This window comes from Oncorhynchus nerka, linkage group LG27, assembly GCF_034236695.1.
Source record: "Oncorhynchus nerka isolate Pitt River linkage group LG27, Oner_Uvic_2.0, whole genome shotgun sequence".
Classification (NCBI taxonomy): Eukaryota; Metazoa; Chordata; class Actinopteri; order Salmoniformes; family Salmonidae; genus Oncorhynchus; species Oncorhynchus nerka.
The window spans coordinates 37,954,804-37,978,607 of NC_088422.1; positions in this window are offsets into that span (position 1 = coordinate 37,954,804).

Sequence of the window (23,804 nt, forward strand, 5' to 3'; positions counted from 1 at the left end):
AGCACCGACATAATTTCATAAACAATTTCATAAACAAGTTAATATTGTTAGCTAGCAAGCTAGCTAGCTAACTAACTCAGCTAGCAAGGACACAAGCAGGTCGTAAGCTAGTCAACTTAACAACACAAGCTGCTAGCTAGCAAGCTAACATACCAGCTAAGTAACTCGGCTCGCAAGGACAAAAGAGCACCAACATAATTTAGCTAGCTAGCTAGCTAGTACAAGCAACAGCAAAGAGCAATGGCAGAGTTCATGTGTTTAGCTAGTTAACTTAGTAAACATGCCAACGTTACCTACGTTAACAAGGCTAGCTAGACAACTTGAGGATAACATCATTGTCCTAAAAATAATGCAGTAAAACATGCCAGCTAGGTAAGTTAGCATTTACCTTCATTGTCAAGCTGAGTTCACTTTGCTAGCTTAATGTGTTAACATTACATGTTGACCACACAACTCGCATTGCCTGCGCTCACGTTGCAAAATAAATGAACACACGCACACTGCTCGTGAGTGTCTGCGTGTTTAGGTGCTAAAATAGAAATAGGTTCTATTTGTGAGGCTCAACGCGTTGCATGTCCGGCCTCTCCCATCTTCTCATTGGTGTTTAGGACGAGGGTGATTGAAAGATTAACTGACTTCCACACTCCAGTTGGTTCTGGTAGTGCACTGTAAAGTTGGTTGCCAAGTACCATATAAAGTCCAAAGAAGTTTTTTTAAAAGCCAGAGGAAGAAGAAAAGATGACGAGAAAGGATTTCGGTTTATCATTTTATCTGTGGATAAATTGTTAGAGTAAAGGACCTTGTACATTTCCGGTAAAATAACAACCCAACGTTGACATCCCAGGACAAATTAGCTAGCAACAGTAAGTTAGCTAGCTAAATTGGCATACATCTTTAATGCTTTTCGACCTGTCCCCAAATTACTATAATTGGTTCAGAGTTTGTTTTGATATTTCAGCCTGGTGTCCTGATCGTGTCTGGTATGGGGGTACAAAATCAACATGCGCGTGATGGCGCACACGCGCGCCCGGTTTGGTCAGCCTGTTACTGTTTGAGCAAACATTAAAACTTCTTATGGCTGCAGGGGCAGTATTGAGTAGCTTGGATGAAAGTTGCCCAGAGGTGACCAGAGTAAACTGCCTGCTCCTCAGCCTCAGTTGCTAATATATGCATATTATTATTAGTATTGGATAGAAAACACAGTTTCTAAAACTGTTTGAATGATGTCTGTGAGTATAACAGAACTCCTATGGCAGGCAAAAACCTGAGAAGAAATCAAAACAGGAAGTGAGAAACCTGAGGTTGGTCGATTTTCAACCCAGGTCCTATTGAATTCACAGTGGGATATGAATGAAGTTGCACTTCCTAGGGCTTCCACTAGATGTCAACCCTCTTTAGAAACTTGAATGAGGCTTCTACTGTGTTGTGGGCCTGAATCAAAGCTGAATAAGTCAGGCTACTGGCAGAGAGCCATTTCCTGGTCACGCGCATTCCACATGATATCGACCTGCGTTCCATTGCTCCTCTAGACACAAAGGAATTCTCCGGTTGGAACTTTATTGAAGATTTATGATAAAAACATCCTAATGATTGATTCTATACTTAGTTTTAAATGTTTCTTCGACCTGTAATATAACTTTTTGAAGTTTTTTTCCGAAGTAATGCTTGACCTGCACGAGCGTTTGATAATGTGTACCTAACGCCCTAACAAGAGTAGCTACTTGGACATAAATAACGGACATTATCGAACAAATCAAGCATTTATTGTGGAACTAGGATTCATGGGAGTGCATTCTGATGAAGATCATCAAAGGTAAGGGAATATAATAATGTGATTTCTGGTTTCTGTTGACTCCAACATGGCGGCAAATTGTATTATTTTTCTGAGCGCTGTTTATTGCATGGTTTGCTTTTTCCCTAAAGTTTTTTTAAAAATCTGACACAGCGGTTGCATTAAGGAGAGGTATATCTATAATTCCATGTGTATAACTTACATTTACATTTACATTTAAGTCATTTAGCAGACGCTCTAACTTGTATTATCATTTACATTTATGATGAGTATTTCTGTTGAATCGATGTGGCTAGGCAAAATCACTGGATGTTTTTGGAACTAGTGAACGTAACGCGTCGATGTAAACTCAGATTTTTTTCATATAAATATGAACTTTATCAAACAAAACTTACATGTATTGTGTAACATGAAGTCCTATGAGTGTAATCTGATGAAGATCATCAAAGCTTAGTGATTAATTTTCTCTCTATTTGTGCTTTATGTGACTCCTATCTTTGGCTGGAAAAATGGCTGTGTTTGTTCTGTGGCTTGGTGGTGACCTAACATAATCGTTTGTGGTGCTTTCGCTGTAAACGCCTATTTGAAATCGGACACTGTGGTGGGAACATCAAGAAGTGTATCTTTAAAATGGTGTAAAATATTTGTATGTTTGAGGAATTTTAATTATGGGATTTCTGTTGTTTTGAATTTGGAGCCCTGCACTTTCACTGGCTGTTGTCATATCGATCCCGTTAGCGGGATCTCAGCCCAAAGAAGACAAACAATTTGCATTAGCTATGACAAACGTCTGATAACATGTAAAGCAAGAAGGAAAGCTGTAACGTTACTTACTTGAGCAAAGAAGCTGAGTCGCAGTAAAAAACTATTTGTAATAGAGGATAGTTTTTTACCCAGAGAAAATGTCCCAAAAAATGTATGGTTGAAATCCAACAACAATGAAAATGAATGGACTGGCGTTGAATATCAAGTGGACGAGACAAGCCCACGAACCAATCCCAGTAGACCTTTTCCTTTCTGCGTGGTAATGTGTGGTGGTTTTGCTCAAGGACCAATGGAATTACCCAAACAAATATAACTACAATGAACACAAAAATGAACGCAACATACCACAATTTCAAAGATTTTACTGAGTTAACCCTTGGGTTATTTTAAGGGTCAAAAATTACCAGTCACTATGTTTAACAGCAGAGAAAACCACCTAAATTATGCTTTTCAACTTGAAATTTGATGCATTTTCCTAGTGACTCCAACATTAGAAAAAGTGAAACATCGCCTTCATATTCATGTTCATATTTCCAAGAAAGCTGTACACTACCAGGATACAAATATTGTCTTAGGGTCATTTTGGACCCTGCAGTTATAACATAATTTACACACCCCAAAAACCACAAAGACACACACACACACAAAATGAGAAATTGAGATTATGTGTGCTACTGATTGAACTCCTGAAGAGGAAGATCACAGTTAGAAAGAACTAGCCTGAGCTTCCCCCTGCACTCCTCGCAACAAGGGGGAGAGAGGTCTTCTCATCAAAGTTTGCCTTCACCCCCAACACCACTCTAGTTTCTTACCTCCCAAAGAGGAACAAGAATGGGGTCCTCCTGAGCACACTGCACAAAATGGCTGAGATCAGTGATCGTGAGGACAGGAAGCCAGCCATTATCCTGCACTAAAACCACAACAAAGGAGGTGTGGACAACCTGGACAAGGTGAACTTACAGCTGCAGGAGGATGACTGCCCGCTGGCCCACGGTCATCTTCCATAACATCATTGATGTGTCCTCATACAATGCCTTTGTGATATGGAACAAGATCAACCCTACCTGGATGCCTGATAAGCAGAAGAAGAGGAGGGTGTTCCTGGAGCAGTTGGGAAAGCCACTTGTAACCCCACACATTCAAAGAGCCTCTGCAGTGCTTATGAAAGCTGTTCCGGGGGATGATTCTTGTCCTGATCCACTTGAGGCTGCAGCTGGAGCAGGCAAGAGGAGGAGATGCCAATTCTGCTACCCAAATAAAGACTGTAAAACAAATAGTATGTGCTGCACATGTGAGAAATACATCTGTAAAGTCCATGCACACACACTTGCATACTGTACTACATATGCTAATTAGAGTTGATTGATTTATGTTCTTCATGTTTTTTGTCTATTATCTTATTTTATTCTTATTTATTGTTGTTGTTTATACACCTTGTGGGTGGGGGCAATGGTTAAAAAAATGGGAGAAGACTAGTATTTTGTAGTTGAATTTCTTATTGTACAGTATATAAGAATATATCACTATGTTGCCAAAAAAGTTCAAGACTGTTATTGTTGCCCTTCAATAAAATGCATTCATAACTACATTCTGCACATTTCTGCTACTTTCGGTGGCTATACAAGTCCTATCTCTTGCTAATAAATGTATGTTTACACCTATGCAGTACCTTTAGCAATAATAAACCTCTACTATAGTAAAGAAAACAATTATGACAGGTATATTGTAATAAAAACGAGTGGTGTCCACTGATTAAATGCAGTCTTTCTGCATTGTGACGAGAGAACCCAGATATTCAGACAGTTTTTGATCAAGGACAGGTTGTTTCTTCATGCAAAACAGATTTGTGGTTTAAAATTCAATTAAGCTGCTTTATTTTACTGGTTTAGTGAAGGCGGGTATTTTTTTTACCCTTAGGACAAGGGGAGTATACATAATGTTAAGACTACACAAGGGTTTTATTTTTATTTATTTCACCTTTATTTAACCAGGTAGGCAAGTTGAGAACAAGTTCTCATTTACAATTGCGACCTGGCCAAGATAAAGCAAAGCAGTTCGACACATACAACGACACAGAGTTACACATGGAGTAAAACAGACATACAGTCAATAATACAGTATAAACAAGTCTATATACAATGTGAGCAAATTAGGTGAGAAGGGAGGTAAAGGCAAAAAAGGCCATGGTGGCAAAGTAAATACAATATAGCAAGTAAAACATGGGAATGGTAGTTTTGCAATGGAAGAATGTGCAAAGTAGAAATAAAAATAATGGGGTGCAAAGGAGCAAAATAAATAAATTAATTAAATACAGTTGGGAAAGAGGTAGTTGTTTGGGCTAAATTATAGGTGGGCTATGTACAGGTGCAGTAATCTGTAAGATGCTCTGACAGTTGGTGCTTAAAGCTAGTGAGGGAGATAAGTGTTTCCAGTTTCAGAGATTTTTGTAGTTCGTTCCAGTCATTGGCAGCAATTGGTTTTGGGGGTGACTAGAGAGATATATCTGCTGGAGCGTGTGCTACAGGTGGGAGATGCTATGGTGACCAGCGAGCTGAGATAAGGGGGGACTTTACCTAGCAGGGTCTTGTAGATGACATGGAACCAGTGGGTTTGGCGACGAGTATGAAGCGAGGGCCAGCCAACGAGAGCGTACAGGTCGCAATGGTGGGTAGTATATGGGGCTTTGGTGACAAAACGGATTGCACTGTGATAGACTGCATCCAATTTGTTGAGTAGGGTATTGGAGGCTATTTTGTAAATGACATCGCCAAAGTCGAGGATTGGTAGGATGGTCAGTTTTACAAGGGTATGTTTGGCAGCATGAGTGAAGGATGCTTTGTTGCGAAATAGGAAGCCAATTCTAGATTTAACTTTGGATTGGAGATGTTTGATATGGGTCTGGAAGGAGAGTTTACAGTCTAACCAGACACCTAAGTATTTGTAGTTGTCCACGTATTCTAAGTCAGAGCCGTCCAGAGTAGTGATGTTGGACAGGCGGGTAGGTGCAGGTAGCGATCGGTTGAAGAGCATGCATTTAGTTTTATTTGTATTTAAGAGCAATTGGAGGCCACGGAAGGAGAGTTGTATGGCATTGAAGCTTGCCTGGAGGGTTGTTAACACAGTGTCCAAAGAAGGGCCGGAAGTATACAGAATGGTGTCGTCTGCGTAGAGGTGGATCAGAGACTCACCAGAGCAAGAGCGACCTCATTGATGTATACAGAGAAGAGAGTCGGTCCAAGAATTGAACCCTGTGGCACCCCCATAGAGACTGCCAGAGGTCCGGACAGCAGACCCTCCGATTTGACACACTGAACTCTATCAGAGAAGTAGTTGGTGAACCAGGCGAGGCAATCATTTGAGAAACCAAGGCTGTCGAGTCTGCCGATGAGGATGTGGTGGTTGACAGAGTCGAAAGCCTTGGCCAGATCAATGAATACGGCTGCACAGTAATGTTTCTTATCGATGGCGGTTAAGATATCGTTTAGGACCTTGAGCGTGGCTGAGGTGCACCCATGACCAGCTCTGAAATCAGATTGCATAGCAGAGAAGGTATGGTGAGATTCGAAATGGTCGGTAATCTGTTTGTTGACTTGGCTTTCGAAGACCTTAGAAAGGCATGGTAGGATAGATATAGGTCTGTAGCAGTTTGGGTCAAGAGTGTCCCCCCCTTTGAAGAGGGGGATGACCGCAGCTGCTTTCCAATCTTTGGGAATCTCAGACGACACGAAAGAGAGGTTGAACAGGCTAGTAATAGGGGTGGCAACAATTTCGGCAGATAATTTTAGAAAGAAAGGGTCCAGATTGTCTAGCCCGGCTGATTTGTAGGGGTCCAGATTTTTCAGCTCTTTCAGAACTTCAGCTGAATGGTTAAAGTTCATATAAGGAAATCAGTCAGTTGAAATAAATGAAATACTGTAGGCCCTAATCTATGGATTTTACATGACTGGGAATACAGATAGGCATCTGATTTTTATTTATTTTTCCTTTATTTAAATAGGCAAGTCAGTTTAAGAACAAATTCTTATTTTCAATGACAGCCGGGAGCAGAAAGACAGATTTGTACCTCGTCAGCTCAGGGGTTTGAATTTGCAACCTTCCGGTTACTAGTCCAACGCTCTAACCACTAGGCTACCCTGCTGCCCCTGATCACAGATGCCTTGACAAAAAAGGTAGGGGCGTGGATCAGAAAACCAGTCAGTATCTGTCGTGACCACCATTTGCCCCATGCAGCACGACACATCTACTTCGCATAGAGTTGATCAGGCTGTTGATTGTGGCCTGTGGAATATTGTCCCACTCCTCTTCAATGGCTGTGCAAAGTTGCTGCATATTGGCGGGAACATGCTGTTGTACACGTCGATCCAGAGCATCCCAAACATGCTGAATGGGTGACATGTCTGGTGAGTATGTAGGCTATGGAAGAACTGGGACATTTTCAGTTTCCAGGAATTGTGTTTAGATCCTTGCAACATGGGGCTGTCTGTTATCATGCTGAAACATGAGGTGATGTCGGCAGATGACTGGCACAACAATGGGCTCCAGATCTCGTCACGGTATCTCTGTACATTCAAACTGCCATCGCTAAAATGCAATTGTTTTCATTGTTGTGTTCACTGACTTGCCTAGTTATATAAAGGTTAAATTAATAAAAAAATAAAATAGATTGTTTGTAGCTTATGCCTGCCCATACCATAACCCCACCGCCACCATTGGGCACTCTGTTCACAACTCTGACATCAGCAAACCGATTGCCCACACAACGTCATAAATCTGCCTGGTACAGTTGAAACCGGGATTAATTTGTGAAGAGCACACTTCTCCAGCGTGCCAGTGGCCATCGAAGGTGAGCATTTGCCCACTGAAGTCAAGTATGAAGCCAAACTGCAGTCAGGTCATGGCCCCAATGAGGATAATGAGCACGTAGATCAGCTGAGACTGTTTCTGAGAGTTTGTGACAACATTGTTCGGTTGTGCAAACCCACAGTTTCATCAGCTGTTTGGTTGGCTGGTCTCTGGCTGGTTGGGCATACAGCCAAATTCTCTTAAATTACTTTGGAGGCGGCTTATGGTTGAGAAATTAACATTCAATTATCTGGCAACAGCTCTGGTGGACATTCCTGCTGTCTGCATGCCAATTGCATGTTCCCTCAACTTGAGACATCTGTGGCATTGTGTTGTCTGACAATATTGCACATTTTAGAGTGGCCGTTTATTGTCCCCAGCACAAGGTGCACCTGTGTAATCATCATACTGTTTAATCAGCTTCTTGATATGCCACACCTGTCAGGTGGATGGATTATCTTAGCAAAGGAGAAATGCTCCTTTGCCAATATAAAAAATGTGTGCACAAAATTTGAGAGAAATAAGCTTTTTGTCTGTATGGAACCTTTCTGGGATCTTTTATTTCAGCTCGTTACATGTTTTGTTCTTATTTTTGTTCAGTGTAGGTCATAAAAATATATTTGTGAAAAATATGCTCCATTGTAAGGGGAAAATAACAAATGCAACATACTATGCATTCCAATCTGGTGCATGAACAGATTGAACTAAAAACAATACTTTTTTTGAAATTCTTTGTTTAAAAAAAATAAAAAAGAATGAGCTCCATCCTCTCCATGATTCAAAATCCAGGCCAGCGAATTGGTGCTCCATCTATCTTTTGACTAAAAGTATGCCACTAGTGTATATTCAGTATTTCAAAACATACAGTAGTGATAAATACAGTACAGACAATTCAACTATTCTTTAGTTCCAAAAGCCCACCGTCACCATTTTTCTATAGCTACTATAGCGTTGTGTGAAGTGGTTTAGAGTGGCATCTCTTTAACAAACCAATTGCTAGGAACAGTTAGTATTGCCTCCAAAATATAGCCTAGTATGTAAAAAGAATGACAAAAATGTAGGCCATTAACAGCTATAAACTGTGAAATATTTGGCGTATCACTTTTGTGTTATCCTCGATTATTTTTAATGCATTGTGCCCTCGTGTGTGGTTGTTTTGTTTTTAAATTGGCAAATTAAAATCACATAAAAATGGAGGCTAAGGTTTACAGAGCAAAACATAAACATCTGCAGGCTGTGCTTAGCTGGAAGGTGGCAGGCTGAATTTGAGATTAGAGAAATTCCTGGCTATTGTCTTTCAAATTAACTCATGGCTAGATGACTTGCCTAGGGCGTATAGCTGTCCTCTGAGTGGAGACTAAACGTTAGAGAAGCAAAAGTGGCCTGCCGAGGGCTTATAGCGGTCCTCTGAATGGGGCTACCCACCACAGATGTAAATCACGTCCTGCTGGCGGTAGGAGTTTATAGCCTTGGGCGTAGCGACAGTTGGAAATAGCAAGCGGGGGGGAAATGCTTTTCTATCAAATCAAATCAAATTGTATTTGTCACATGCGCCGACCTTCCAGTGAAATGCTTTCTTACAAGCTCTTAACCAATAACACAGTTTTAAGAAAAATACAAAAACAAAAAGTACAAATAAAAGTAACAAATCATTTAAGAGCAGCAGTAAAATAACAATACTGAGGCTATATACAGGGGGTACTGGTATAGAGTCAATGTGCGGGGGCACCGGTTAGTTGAGGGAATAGAGGCAATATGTACTGTATATGTAGGGGAAGGGTTAGCTGAAAGAGTTAAGGTTAGGGTTATTGGAAAGGTTATCTAACATGCTAAGTAGTATAAAGTAGCTAAAAAGTAGTGAGTAGTTGCATTGTTGCTAATTAGCTCAAATGCTGAAGTTATCTGTGATGAGATTCAAACACCCAACCTTTGGGTTGGTAGACTTTCACGTTATACTCACACCCATCCACCCCAACCAACCACCCTCCTTTCCTTTTAGTCTTATGTAACCATAAAAAGTAACATATTGTTTACTATGTTACATCTTGTCCATGAGACCAGGCTGCTCTCCCTCTAGCCAGCTGCTGCCGTAAACAGTGAGATAGAGGATGCTACTCAATACAACCAGACAACCCTATGTAAGAGCCCACCTAATTACGACTACAAAATATTGCCTCCTCTCCTCCACCCCACCCTCACTATTCCTCCATCCCTGAACCACTCCACTCCACTCTTCTCTGCTGAGTCACTGTACAGCTGTAGTTATAGCTGTTAAAACTCAAGAACACAATAAACAACCTTTTACATGTAATGTTCCTACTCTCTCCCTGCTTTCTCTCTGTCTCTTTGCACTTCTCTCTCTCTCTCTCCTCCCGCCCCTTCACCTATTTTTCTCTCTCAACGGTAGTGGAACTGATGCAGAGGCGCCAAAGCCGTAAAAACTGTGCTCAGAGTCCTGGATCTCTATGGGACAATTAAATTCGGACTTTTATCCACTTTATCAATTGTCTTCCACGAAGGCAATATAATAAAGCGATCAGTTATGAAATCAAGCCTGTCAGCTTAAAAAGACGTGAAGTAGACTTCCTTGGTGTGTTTCATGGTAGGGTGTGTGTAAGAGTGCTGTCCAACCGTTTCATGTAAGGACTTATAGAGGAGTGTGCCAGTGGGAGTCCATTAGGGCAGAATGGTCTAGTTAACCTTTCAGCTCAGCTCACACTGAGACTGAGAGATGCAAATGGATCAGAGAGGAGTGAGAGTGGTGGAAAAAGTACCCAATTGTCATACTTGAGTAAAAGTATAGATAAATAAAAAGTTACTCAAGTAATAATAAAGTCACCCAGTAAAATACTACTTGTGTAAAAGTCTAAAAGTATTTGGTTCTATATATACTTAAGAATCAAAAGTAAAAGTCATTTTTACATTTACATTACATTTAAGTCATTTAGCAGACGCTCTTATCCAGAGCGACTTACAAATTGGTGCATTCACCTTATGACATCCAGTGGAACAGTAGTGCATCTAAATCTTTTAAGGGGGGTGAGAGGGATTACTTTATCCTATCCTAGGTATTCCTTAAAGAGGTGGGGTTTCAGGTGTCTCCGGAAGGTGGTGATTGACTCCGCTGTCCTGGCGTCGTGAGGGAGTTTGTTCCACCATTGGGGGGCCAGAGCAGCGAACAGTTTTGACTGGGCTGAGCGGGAACTGTACTTCCTCAGTGGTAGGGAGGCGAGCAGGCCAGAGGTGGATGAACGCAGTGCCCTTGTTTGGGTGTAGGGCCTGATCAGAGCCTGGAGGTACTGAGGTGCCGTTCCCCTCACAGCTCCGTAGGCAAGCACCATGGTCTTGTAGCGGATGCGAGCTTCAACTGGAAGCCAGTGGAGAGAGCGGAGGAGCGGGGTGACGTGAGAGAACTTGGGAAGGTTGAACACCAGACGGGCTGCGGCGTTCTGGATGAGTTGTAGGGGTTTAATGGCACAGGCAGGGAGCCCAGCCAACAGCGAGTTGCAGTAATCCAGACGGGAGATGACAAGTGCCTGGATTAGGACCTGCGCCGCTTCCTGTGTGAGGCAGGGTCGTACTCTGCGGATGTTGTAGAGCATGAACCTACAGGAACGGGCCACCGCCTTGATGTTAGTTGAGAACGACAGGGTGTTGTCCAGGATCACGCCAAGGTTCTTAGCGCTCTGGGAGGAGGACACAATGGAGTTGTCAACCGTGATGGCGAGATCATGGAACGGGCAGTCCTTCCCGGGAGGAAGAGCAGCTCCGTCTTGCCGAGGTTCAGCTTGAGGTGGTGATCCGTCATCCACACTGATATGTCTGCCAGACATGCAGAGATGCGATTCGCCACCTGGTCATCAGAAGGGGGAAAGGAGAAGATTAATTGTGTGTCGTCTGCATAGCAATGATAGGAGAGACCATGTGAGGTTATGACAGAGCCAAGTGACTTGGTGTATAGCGAGAATAGGAGAGGGCCTAGAACAGAGCCCTGGGGGACACCAGTGGTGAGAGCATGTGGTGTGGAGACGGATTCTCGCCACGCCACCTGGTAGGAGCGACCTGTCAGGTAGGACGCAATCCAAGCGTGGGCCGCACCGGAGATGCCCAACTCGGAGAGGGTGGAGAGGAGGATCTGATGGTTCACAGTATCGAAGGCAGCCGATAGGTCTAGAAGGATGAGAGCAGAGGAGAGAGAGTTAGCTTTAGCAGTGCGGAGGGCCTCCGTGATACAGAGAAGAGCAGTCTCAGTTGAATGACTAGTCTTGAAACCTGACTGATATGGATCAAGAAGGTCATTCTGAGAGAGATAGCGGGAGAGCTGGCCAAGGACGGCACGTTCAAGAGTTTTGGAGAGAAAAGAAAGAAGGGATACTGGTCTGTAGTTGTTGACATCGGAGGGATCGAGTGTAGGTTTTTTCAGAAGGGGTGCAACTCTCGCTCTCTTGAAGACGGAAGGGACGTAGCCAGCGGTCAGGGATGAGTTGATGAGCGAGGTGAGGTAAGGAGAAGGTCTCCGGAAATGGTCTGGAGAAGAGAGGAGGATAGGGTCAAGCGGGCAGGTTGTTGGGCGGCCGGCCGGCCGTCACAAGACGCGAGATTTCATCTGGAGAGAGAGGGGAGAAAGAGGTCAGAGCACAGGGTAGGGCAGTGTGAGCAGAACCAGCGGTGTCGTTTGACTTAGCAAACGAGGATCGGATGTCGTCGACCTTCTTTTCAAAATGGTTGACGAAGTCATCTGCAGAGAGGAGGAGGGGGGGAGGGGAGGAGGATTCAGGAGGGAGGAGAAGGTTGCAAAGAGCTTCCTAGGGATAGAGGCAGATGCTTGGAATTTAGAGTGGTAGAAAGTGGCTTTAGCAGCAGAGAGAGAAGAGGAAAATGTAGAGAGGAGGGAGTGAAAGGATGCCAGGTCCGCAGGGAGGCGAGTTTTCCCCCATTTCCGCTCGGCTGCCCGGAGCCCTGTTCTGTGAGCTCGCAATGAGTCGTCGAGCCACGGAGCGGGAGGGGAGGACCGAGCCGGCCTGGAGGATAGGGGACATAGAGAGTCAAAGGATGCAGAAAGGGAGGAGAGGAGGGTTGAGGAGGCAGAATCAGGAGATAGGTTGGAGAAGGTTTGAGCAGAGGGAAGAGATGATAGGATGGAAGAGGAGAGAGTAGCGGGGAGAGAGAGCGAAGGTTGGGACGACGCGATACCATCCGAGTAGGGGCAGTGTGGGAAGTGTTGGATGAGAGCGAGAGGGAAAAGGATACAAGGTAGTGGTCGGAGACTTGGAGGGGAGTTGCAATGAGGTTAGTGGAAGAACAGCATCTAGTAAAGATGAGGTCGAGCGTATTTCCTGCCTTGTGAGTAGGGGGGAAGGTGAGAGGGTGAGGTCAAAAGAGGAGAGGAGTGGAAAGAAGGAGGCAGAGAGGAATGAGTCAAAGGTAGACGTGGGGAGGTTAAAGTCGCCCAGAACTGTGAGAGGTGAGCCGTCCTCAGGAAAGGAGCTTATCAAGGCATCAAGCTCATTGATGAACTCTCCGAGGAACCTGGAGGGCGATAAATGATAAGGATGTTAAGCTTGAAAGGGCTGGTAACTGTGACAGCATGGAATTCAAAGGAGGCGATAGACAGATGGGTAAGGGGAGAAAGAGAGAATGACCACTTGGGAGAGATGAGGATCCCGGTGCCACCACCCCGCTGACCAGAAGCTCTCGGGGTGTGCGAGAACACGTGGGCAGACGAAGAGAGAGCAGTAGGAGTAGCAGTGTTGTCTGTGGTGATCCATGTTTCCGTCAGTGCCAAGAAGTCGAGGGACTGGAGAGAGGCATAGGCTGAGATGAACTCTGCCTTGTTGGCCGCAGATCGGCAGTTCCAGAGGCTACCGGAGACCTGGAACTCCACGTGGGTCGTGCGCGCTGGGACCACCAGATTAGGGTGGCCGCGGCCACGCGGTGTGGAGCGTTTGTATGGTCTGTGCAGAGAGGAGAGAACAGGAATAGACAGACACATAGTTGACAGGCTACACAAGAGGCTACGCTAATGCAAAGGAGATTGGAATGACAAGTGGACTACACGTCTCGAGTGTTCAGAAAGTTGAGCTTACGTAGCAAGAATCTTATTGACTAAAATGATTAAAATGATACAGTACTGCTGAAGTAGGCTAGCTGGCAGTGGCTGCGTTGTTGACACTACACTAATCAAGTCGTTCCGTTGAGTGTAATAGTTTCTACTGTGCTGCTATTCGGGGCTAGCTGGCTAGCTAGCAGTGTTGATTACGTTACGTTGCGTTAAAAGAACGACAATAGCTGGCTAGCTAACCTAGGAAATCGCTCTAGACTACACAATTATCTTTGATACAAAGATGGCTATGTAGCTAGCTATGTAGCTAGCTACGATCAAACAAATCAAGCCGTTGTACTGTAATGAAATGAAATGAAAAATGTGATACTACCTGTGGAGCGAAGCGAAATGCGACCGGGTTGTTGAGTGCGGAAGTTCTGTTCGGTAGACGTTGGCTAGCTGTTGGCTAGCTAGCAGTGTCTCCTAAGTTAAGGATGACAAATAGCTGGCTAGCTAACCTCGGTAAATTAAGATAATCACTCTAAAACTACACACTCTAAACTACACAATTATCTTGGATACGAAGACAGCAAAGACAACTATGTAGCTAGCTAACACTACACTAATCAAGTCGTTCAGTTGAGTGTAATAGTTGTGCTGCTAATCGGTAGACGGTGGACGTTAGCTAGCTGGCTAGCTGCAGGGCAGATAGCAGTGTAGACTGCGTTAGGACGACGAAATACGATAATTACGCAATTATCTATGATACAAAGACGGCTATGTAGCTAGCTAAGAAGAAATTGCTAAGATTAGACAAATCAAACCGTTGTACTATAATGAAATGTAATGAAATGTAATACTACCTGCGGACCGAGTGCGGATGCGACCGCTCGCTCCAACCCGGAAGTTTAAAACAAGTAATACACGTTTTATTTCAAATTCCTTCAATTTAGCAAAGCAGGTCGGTACCATTTTCTTGTTGATAAAGGTATGGATAGTCACTCCAACCCTCAGACATCATTTACAAAAGATGCATTTGTGTTTAGTGAGTCCCCCAGATCTGAGGCAGAAGGGATGACCATGAGTTGTCTTGATAAGTGCGTGAATTGGATCATTTTCCTGTCCTACTAAGCATTCAAAATGTGACAAGTGCTTTTGGGTGTCCGGTAAAATGTATGGAGTAAAAAGTACATTATTTTCTTTAGGAATGTAATGTAGTAAAAGTAAAAGTTGGCAAAAATATAAATATTAAAGTACAGATACCCCCAAAAACAACTTAAGTAGTACTATCTGACATGAGTAGCTAGTTGAACTCAGAACCAGTTCCTTTCATCTGACCTGACATTCACTATCCTTTTCTCACTTTCTTTCTTTTTCTCCTCCTCATCCCTTCATTCTTCCTCTACTTGTCATCCTTTCATTACTCCTGTCCTCCTAATTTTCCTCTGTATTCTTCCACTACTCTCCTCCCCTCTTCCCCTCATCCTACCCCCTTTCCTCTCCTCCTCTTCCTCTCTTCCTCTCCCTTCTCTTCTCTGTCCCTTCCCCGGTTCCTCTCCTTCTATCCCCTCCTCTTCTCCACCCTCCCAACTTAAGTACATTACACCACTGGACACACACAGGCACACACACACACATGTTTGTTTTGCTATCCTTGAGGGGACCAAACATCTGATTCCTATTCAAAATCCTATTTTCCCTAACCTTAAACCTAACTCTAACCTTTAACCTAACCTTAACCCCAAAACTAACTCCTAACTCTAAACCGAACCCTGATTGTAAACCTAACCCCTAAGCCTAAAATAGCTTTTTTCCTGGTGGAGACCTGTGAATTGTCCCTACTTTTTCCTTGTTTTACTATCCTTGTGAGGACTTCTGGTCCCCACAAGGATAGTAAAAATCATACATGCACACACACACACACACACACACACACACACACACACACACACACACACACACACACACACACACACACACACACACACACACACACACACACACACACACACACACACACACACACACACACACAAACACGGAGATGCTGGGCTATGAATGGAGAGAGTTGAGAGTAGGCTAACCTTTTAAAGAGCTGTGTGTGTTATTCTACCCTCAGACAGTAACAGCGAGCCTGTGTTAAATGTCAGGCACAAATCAAACCCCAGCCCTTACTCCTGTCATCACTGGAGCAGCTGTTAAGCTATTAATTAACATATAATTAACATGATCAAATGGTCCTTGACAAGGCCCCGCGTGCGTGTGTGTGTGTCTGCATGTGTGTGTGTTTCTGTCTGACTTGACATGGATTTGAACTAGGGTGACCTGTGCTGCACGAGAACAGTTGTTTCTCATTTCTTCTTCTTCTTATTTCTGCTGTGCGTCCGTGTCTGGTTAGTTAGTATGACGATGTATTGTTCCTTCCAGCCAGTCTGGTCAAAGAGGTCTGACAGATGAGACTGTTATTCTCTATCCAGAATCTCTTTTTCTTTGGTCTACACAGCATCAAAGGCAAGTAATAGCATCCCTTTTTATGCTCCATCGCTCTCTCTCTGTTAATCTCATTCTATTGTTCTCTTCCTCTCCTTTCACTCTTCTCTCTGCTACCAATACACAATGATTTGTTTTTTATCTATTTCATTTCCTCCCTATGTCCAAAGAGAGGATCGAGATGCCACATTCAGGGGAGCTCATTTCTTTCCCCATCTCTCTCTCTCTCTATCAGAACAGCTCATTCCTCTCTTTCTCTGGTTCTCTGCCTCGTTCTCTCTCTCATGTCACTTTCTCTTTATTGATCTGCTAGCAGATTATTTGTTCTCCAGGAGCCAATCTAGTTGTGATTGATCCTCTCATCTCCTCTGCATTAGCAAAGGAGTGGCAGCCCATAATATTAACACCAGCAATAAAACTGATGAAGGTAATAAAGATACACACTATCATTACCTGAGCTGACAACATAACTAATGGAGAGGGAGAGGGATCTTTCTCTCATCTGAATTACACACACACACACACACTCACACACTGAAATAGGCCGATAGGAAAATAAATATAGTACAACAATCAAATTACAGAGATTGGGTGAATAAGGGACACACTTTCCACGCCACTTCGATACACAGTGATTTTTGTAGCAGGTTAGGAGAGCCTTTTCCCTAACCCTTTTCCTAACATTAACCTTAGTCTCCTAACATTCTACGTTAATTATTTTAACCTGCTGTGTACCCTCTGGGCACACACTAGTTGAATCATTTTGTTTCCACGTCATTTCAAACAAAATCAAGTTGAGCCAAAGTGGAGTAGACTTTGAATTGACGTCTGGACCCAGTGGGTAAGCTCTCCTAACCTGCTACGAAAAAGTAACTTCTGTATCAAAGTGGCGCGAAAAGAGTGTTTCCCGTATGAATAACTTTTAAGATTAACGAGTAGGGCCAGACAGAGATGGAGACTGCAGAGCCAGACTTTTCTTAAGCCCCAGAGAGGATCTGAAATGTTAAAAAAAAACTATTGTCATCTATTCCAATCAAAGCCAACACTTCCTTGCATAATCCTTATGGCGCTAATCAGAAGACAGCCTGTGAATCTGCCAGTCAGATCATCTCATCCTACAATATTTCTGGATATGAAAATCGGAAACTTGAGCCAAACTTTGTCAAGACTTCCGTTCTTCTTCCTCCTCCTCCTCCTTTCCCTAGAAAGAGCTGACAGGCAGAGGAAAGTTGGGAGGGTGGAGAAGAGGAGGGGATAGAAGGAGAGGAACCGGGGAGGGGACAGGAGGAGAGGTAGAAGGTACAAATAGATGAAAAGGAGGTAGGACAAGAAGAAGAGGGAGGAGGAGAGGAGGAGAAGAAGAGAAGGGAGAGGAAGAGAGAAGAGGAAGAGAAGAAGAGGAGGAGAGGAAAGGGGGTAGGATGAGAGGAAGAGGGGAGGAGAGTAGTGGAAGAATACAGAGGAAAATTAGGAGGAGAGGAGTAATGAAAGGATGACAAGTAGAGGAAGAATGAAGGGATGAGGAGGAGAAAAATAAAGAAAGTGAGAAAAGGATAGTGAATGTCAGGTCAGATGAAAGGAATTGGTTCTGAGTTCAACTAGCTACTCATGTCAGATAGAACTCAGCCTGGACGTCATGCATGAATTGACCTGACTGATTGACTGTGTTAAATCGATGGACCACTTCACAGCGCCAACACCTTATTAAGTGTTTACTAAGCCAGGCAGTAACCCACAGATGAGATAATGTATGTCCAGACTAATGCCATGTTGCTAGCATCACCACAACAAATGACACGGGCTGCATTTCATGATGCCACCAACTAATTGCTGCTCATGTGGAGAGTGATTCTCTAGGGATAGGATTTCACAGTGTTTAGCCTACACTTCAACCTAGAACTGGGATGGGTACCAATTTTTATACATCTATGAAACATTAGGATTTCATTTTAAATTACAGACAGCAATAAAACATTTGATTGCACTCTCGTTTTTTCCTGCATTTTCAACGATTTCTGCAAATAATCATACATGTTTCTTACTCTCTTGTGTTTGCCGCAGTCACAGTGGGGACAATTTGTTGCCATATGGGGGACTCCAGCTGTGTACACGCTAAGACAAACACAATGTAGAGAAGATAACACAAACTGGAAACGGCATGCATCATCTTCTCTCTCTCTAGCTCACTCACTCACTCACTCACTCACTCACTCACTCACTCACTCACTCACTCACTCACTCACTCACTCACTCACTCACTCACTCACTCACTCACTCACTCACTCACTCACTCACTCACTCACTCACTCACTCACTCACTCACTCCTGGAAGGATTTATCAGTGTTGACACTTCACACAGATTGATATGGCTAATACTTCCATTGGTAGCTCATTTAGATTGTTCTATCTCTCTCTCTCTCGCTCTTTTACTCTTCTCTCATTCACTCTTCTCAGACTTATCCCCCCTCTCTCGGGTTCAGGGGAATTACAGTTTTTCTCAATTGCTAAAACACAATTTCTGAAACATTGCTCCATTTCCTGAAAACATTAAACACAAAACCTCATCTTCAAGCACTATTTACATAACCTCTGACTCCTCTTGCAAAATGAAACATTCGCCTAAATGATATACACTCTCAAGCAGTCAGTAAACAATACACCGAAAAATAGAAAACACATTGTTCAAAACATACAATTCTCAGGGAGAAGAACATTTTTAATTAAAAAAAATATTCATATTTTTCTGTCTTTGATGAACAAAAACATGTTCTATCATAATAGCTCAAAATTTATCAGAAATTACTACTCTGCTTTGCTCTTTGCAATTTTGTTTTTTGTTCTTCCTCCTCCTTGTACCCCTATTTTTACAGTACTGTACCCTGCATCTCACAAACTTGTCCTTTGTCTCTGTGATACTGTAATTCTTGTTATTTGTTGATATGAACCTGCAACCAGTCAAAATCTATTGAGCAGTCAGTACTGTTAATAAATGGAAAGCACAATGTTCAGGGCCATACAATTCATCCATTGTACAGTATACAGCCTACAATGCACTGTAATACAGTATCCATTCTCAGACTTTCTCCTTCCCACCTTCAACAACCTGTTTGCTCTCTGAACTGGCTTATATTGGTTGTGTCACATCATTTGAAACAGGTTAAATCAATTTTGAGTGGTTGTGTTCAATCAATGACATATGTTCTCTATTTGTATTTGATTGTTGCCACTTGTGTTTACCAGTATGGATGACATGTGCAGAATGTGCAGAAGTCCCAAATGGCACCCTATTCCCTTTATAGTGCACTACTTTTGACCAGGGCCATTAGGGAACTATAAGGAATAGGGTGCCACAGTGTCAATAGAGCAAGTATGACATAATGAACCGGTCGTATTGATCCTGGCCAGGTTAGAACACATCAAAGAGCCTGTCGGCCAATAGAAGCTCAATAAAACACGAAGTGTATCTATGGTCTGGATCCGCTGCCTGGGACAAATCACATTTAATTGGTTTCCTACTGTTTTACAACTAGTCCACTGTCCACTCACTCTCCCCCAAAGGCCTTTAGCCTGGAACCAGAGCATTTCACAACCAAGGATAGACAACAAAATATGCAGAAGATGAATTTACTTAAGGGTTGTTGGAGGATTTGGATGCTGTGGATCAGGGGCACCAGTTTGGTTTTAGAAGTGGGGGGGACATAACCTGGTGGGGGATCTGGGGTCCACCTCTCTAATTATTTTGGACATCTAAAGCAAATTTCCTGCATTTTTACACAACCCAATATGCTGCCTCTATTTAGAACAACAAAGTAAGCAAAAATGCCCACAGTCATCAAGCTAGGTAAATATGTTTAAGTGATTAATAAGACTGAACTAGATCAAAGGTAATTAAATAATAAATATTGTGTTGGACCTTTAACCAATAGCCTAACAAATGAACAACTCTTGAAAAAATAGACTTTTGATTGTCTTTATTAAGACATACTTTATATCAAATTTCAGCCAGACTGACCAACCAGCCCCAGCCGCCTGCACACCCAACCCTCACCAGTCTAGTCAATAACTCAACTCACTCCCAACACAAGTTTCCTCCCAGGTCCCACCTTTAATTGTTTTTAGTTCACAAGGTTTTAGTTCACAAGGTTTAAAAAAACATACACCTAATTTCATATGCCTAATAGTACTGTAGAGCTCTTTTGACTTGCACACAATATAGCTGTGTGTAAGATGAATTATTGGTTTTGGTGTGTTAGGCCAAGGCTAGAATGACAATCCACAGGACGGCAGACCCCTATTGGCCAGGGCTGAGCAGCCCAGCAACTAGGGATTGCCTAAATAGGCATCTCCCCTGACGTGGGCATGTTTTTAATACAGACTCCTTTAGTTGTACTGTATTCCATAGAAGGCATCCATACCTTATGAAAGTTGCCCAGTATACCCTTAATGATACTTAATGAAACAGGGAAAAGGGAGAATTTGTAGATGTGCTGTGATAAAAGAACATACTCTTTGCCATAATTCAGCCAGCCTTCACAAGACCATAACATATGCAAATATGTCTCCTTTTGTGTTTTACACCTCCAGCAGAGGAATTACATTTCTGAGTGCATGTAATTCACTTTCACCGAAATCATTTCATTAGGCACTAATTAATGGATTTCGCATGACTGCACAGGGGTACAGCCATGGGTGAGCCTGGGAGGGTATAGGCCCACCCACTTGGGAGTCAGGCCCAGTCAATCAGAATGAATGTTTCCCCACAAAGGGGCTTCATTACAGAAATACTCCACAGTTTCATCAGCTGTCCAGTTGGCTGTTCTCAGACGACCCCGCAGGTGAAGAATCCGGATGTGGTGGTCCGCAGCTGGTGTGGTTACATGTGGTCTGCGGTTGTGAGGTCAGTTGGGCGTACTGCCAAATTCTCTAAAACGACAATGGAGGTGGCTTATGGTAGAAAAATTAACATTCAATTATTTGGCAACAGCTCTGGTGGACATTCCTGCATTCAGCATTCCAATTGCGTGCTCCCTCAAAACTTGAGACATCTGTGTCATTGTGTTGTGTGACAAAACTGCACATTTTTGAGTGGCCTTTAATTGTCCCCAGCACGATTTGCACCTGTGTAATGATCATGCTGTTTAATCAGATTCTTGATATGCCACTTCTGTCAGGTGGATGGATTATCATGGCAAAAGAGAAATGCTCACTAACAGGAATGTAAACAAATTTATGCACAAAATTTGAGAGAAATAAGCTTTTTGTGCATATGGAAAATATATTGGATATTTTATTTCAGCTCATAAAACATTGGACCAACACTTTACATGTTACGTTTATATTTTTGTTCAGTATAGTACGCTCTATGGATGATGTTAAACTGCAGCCATTTATGTCTGAGATTATATCAACATGACTGGGCATTCAAACATATGTATATCCATTTATCGTCATCAATAGCTTCTACCAGGTCTTACTCACCTTTTGGTTGAACATGTTTGTATCATCGGGAAAAGCCTCTATCAACCCTTGATACAGTTTGTAAATTAACTTTGGAGGTTTGTCAGACTCCCTTAAAATAGCATCTGTCTTATCCAGTGTTTGCTGCACAGAGAGAATAAAGTGTTGTATCTTCATCGCAGACTGGTCTTCCCTGGCTGCCTGACCCTGCTGAGACCTCTGTCACCCTCTGATCTTCCTGAGATGAGGCATGACAAAGAATTACCTTGTAGTACATTTATTTATTTTATCCAAGAATATAATCAATGGTTCAATAATTTAAATGACCATTATTCCCAGATCCCAGACTGTAGCTTTAAGGTTAAACGGTCCTATAGCTACTGTGGGTCTGCCCATCATTTCAAGATGGAACTTTGTATCATTCACTGATATTGTTAATATACTGCAAAATTCACCTGAGATCCGTAGACTGGTCTTCCCTGGCTGTTTGACCCTGCTGGGACCCCTGTCACCATCTGATCCTGCTAAGACATGATGAGCATAGTGTTGTGTACTGACTGTGCACTAGAGGGCTGCATTCCTGCGTGCCGACAGGAGAGAGATCATTGCGGCAAGGTCTGAGGGCGGGAGTGGGGGGTCAGACAGATGACTATGGTGATGAAAATATTTTTGTTGAGCTGCAAATGATTTGGAAACAGCCTTCTATCTGCTTTGTATGCGTGGGCCTACCTATTGTATTATAATCCCATATTTTTTGCATTATTCACACACTCAGATTTCGCTGCTTCAACTTCAGTAGCCTACCTCTCCTAGTTGGGCATGAGAGTTCAAGTGCGCATAGTATGTGTGGTCTCATGGAAATAGAGTAGGCTGCCTACATGGGCAGAAAATGCAATTGCGGTTAACTTAAATTTGAAATGAACTTAAATATGATTAGACTGTACTTTACTACAGTGTCTGTAAAACAATATTGAGAATGGAAAGAAGAGGAGGGGCTCAACCTAAATGGGTTGAAGTGCAATTTTTAAAATATAATCATCATTGAACAGGCTTCTATGGTGAGCGAGCATTGCACCTTTTCATTTTCAATAAGTATTGATTACCCATTTATTTGTCTGCCTGCAAATCATCCTCCTAGAAGGTAGGTTATATCCTATAGGCCTATGCAAAATGTAGCAAAGTGTCGCTTTCATCATTCTTGCTGCTTCAAGTAATGTAGCCATACCTCCACCATGTGTGGTCTCAATTAAATAGACTGGGCTATAGTCTATGCATGGGCGGAGAAGTACGAGGCAGTTATCTTTCCAAGGAAATGCACTTCCTAAATAGGCTTATGATTAGGTTATAGTTTACTACATTGCCTAGAAAGTCCTAAATATTCATCACCCATATTTCTCTGTCTGAAAATCTTCCCACTAAAAATAGCTCAATAGAAATAATACGTCTCTCCAACTCTGCTTTCTTCAAACTGCTCTCTACATCTAGCATATTGGCTGATATAGCCCAGCAATACGGATAGCCTAATATAAGGGCCATGTGAGAATCTCTGGTAATGTAACCTATTTCTTAAGTTATTTTTGAGCATTTTGTCACTACTGTGTGGAGAGTCGGACCAAGGCACAACGTGCTCTGAGTTCCACATCTTTATTTTTGTGAAACTTACAACGAACCGTAACATAAGAAGTGCAACATGCACTAACTCAAAACAAGATCCCACAAAACACAGTGGGGAAATGGCTGCCTAAATATGATCCCCAATCAGAGACAACGATAAACAGCTGTCTCTGATTGGGAACCATACCAGGCCAACATAGAAATAAATAACCTAGATAGGAACACCCCCCCCCTAGTCACACCCAGACCTAACCAAAATAGAGAATAAAAAGGCTCTCTATGGTCAGGGCGTGACATATTTGATATTGCCTATTGGGCGTAAAATTGCTGGGACCATAGCTGGCAAGTGAGCTGCATGACATACACCTAAAATAACATTGCAGGAATGCGGATGGTTTTGAGACCAGTTCTTGCGGTAGCGGGTCGGAGTCGGACAAAAAGCCTGCACTGGGTGCAGATCAATAATGTTACATTACCATACTGACTAATAAAAACTCACATTGCACTGAATAAACGTCAGAATATCTATCTTCAATGTTTGGCCTGATGGTTTCATAATTTCATTCAAGTCTAGTGTGATTGAGGTAAAAAATATTAGCTAACGTTTTCCAACTTTTGGCCAGCTCTATCTCACTGTATATCAACTGGCAAACCTAGCCAAGTACATGCACAAAGGCTGCAAAACATTTCCATACAAACAACAGCTGTTAGATAGTAATAATAGTCACCTCATATTACAATCTGACAGATGGCTAGAGGCTAGAGCTGACCTGGCTGTGGTAGCTACTAGTTAGTGTAGG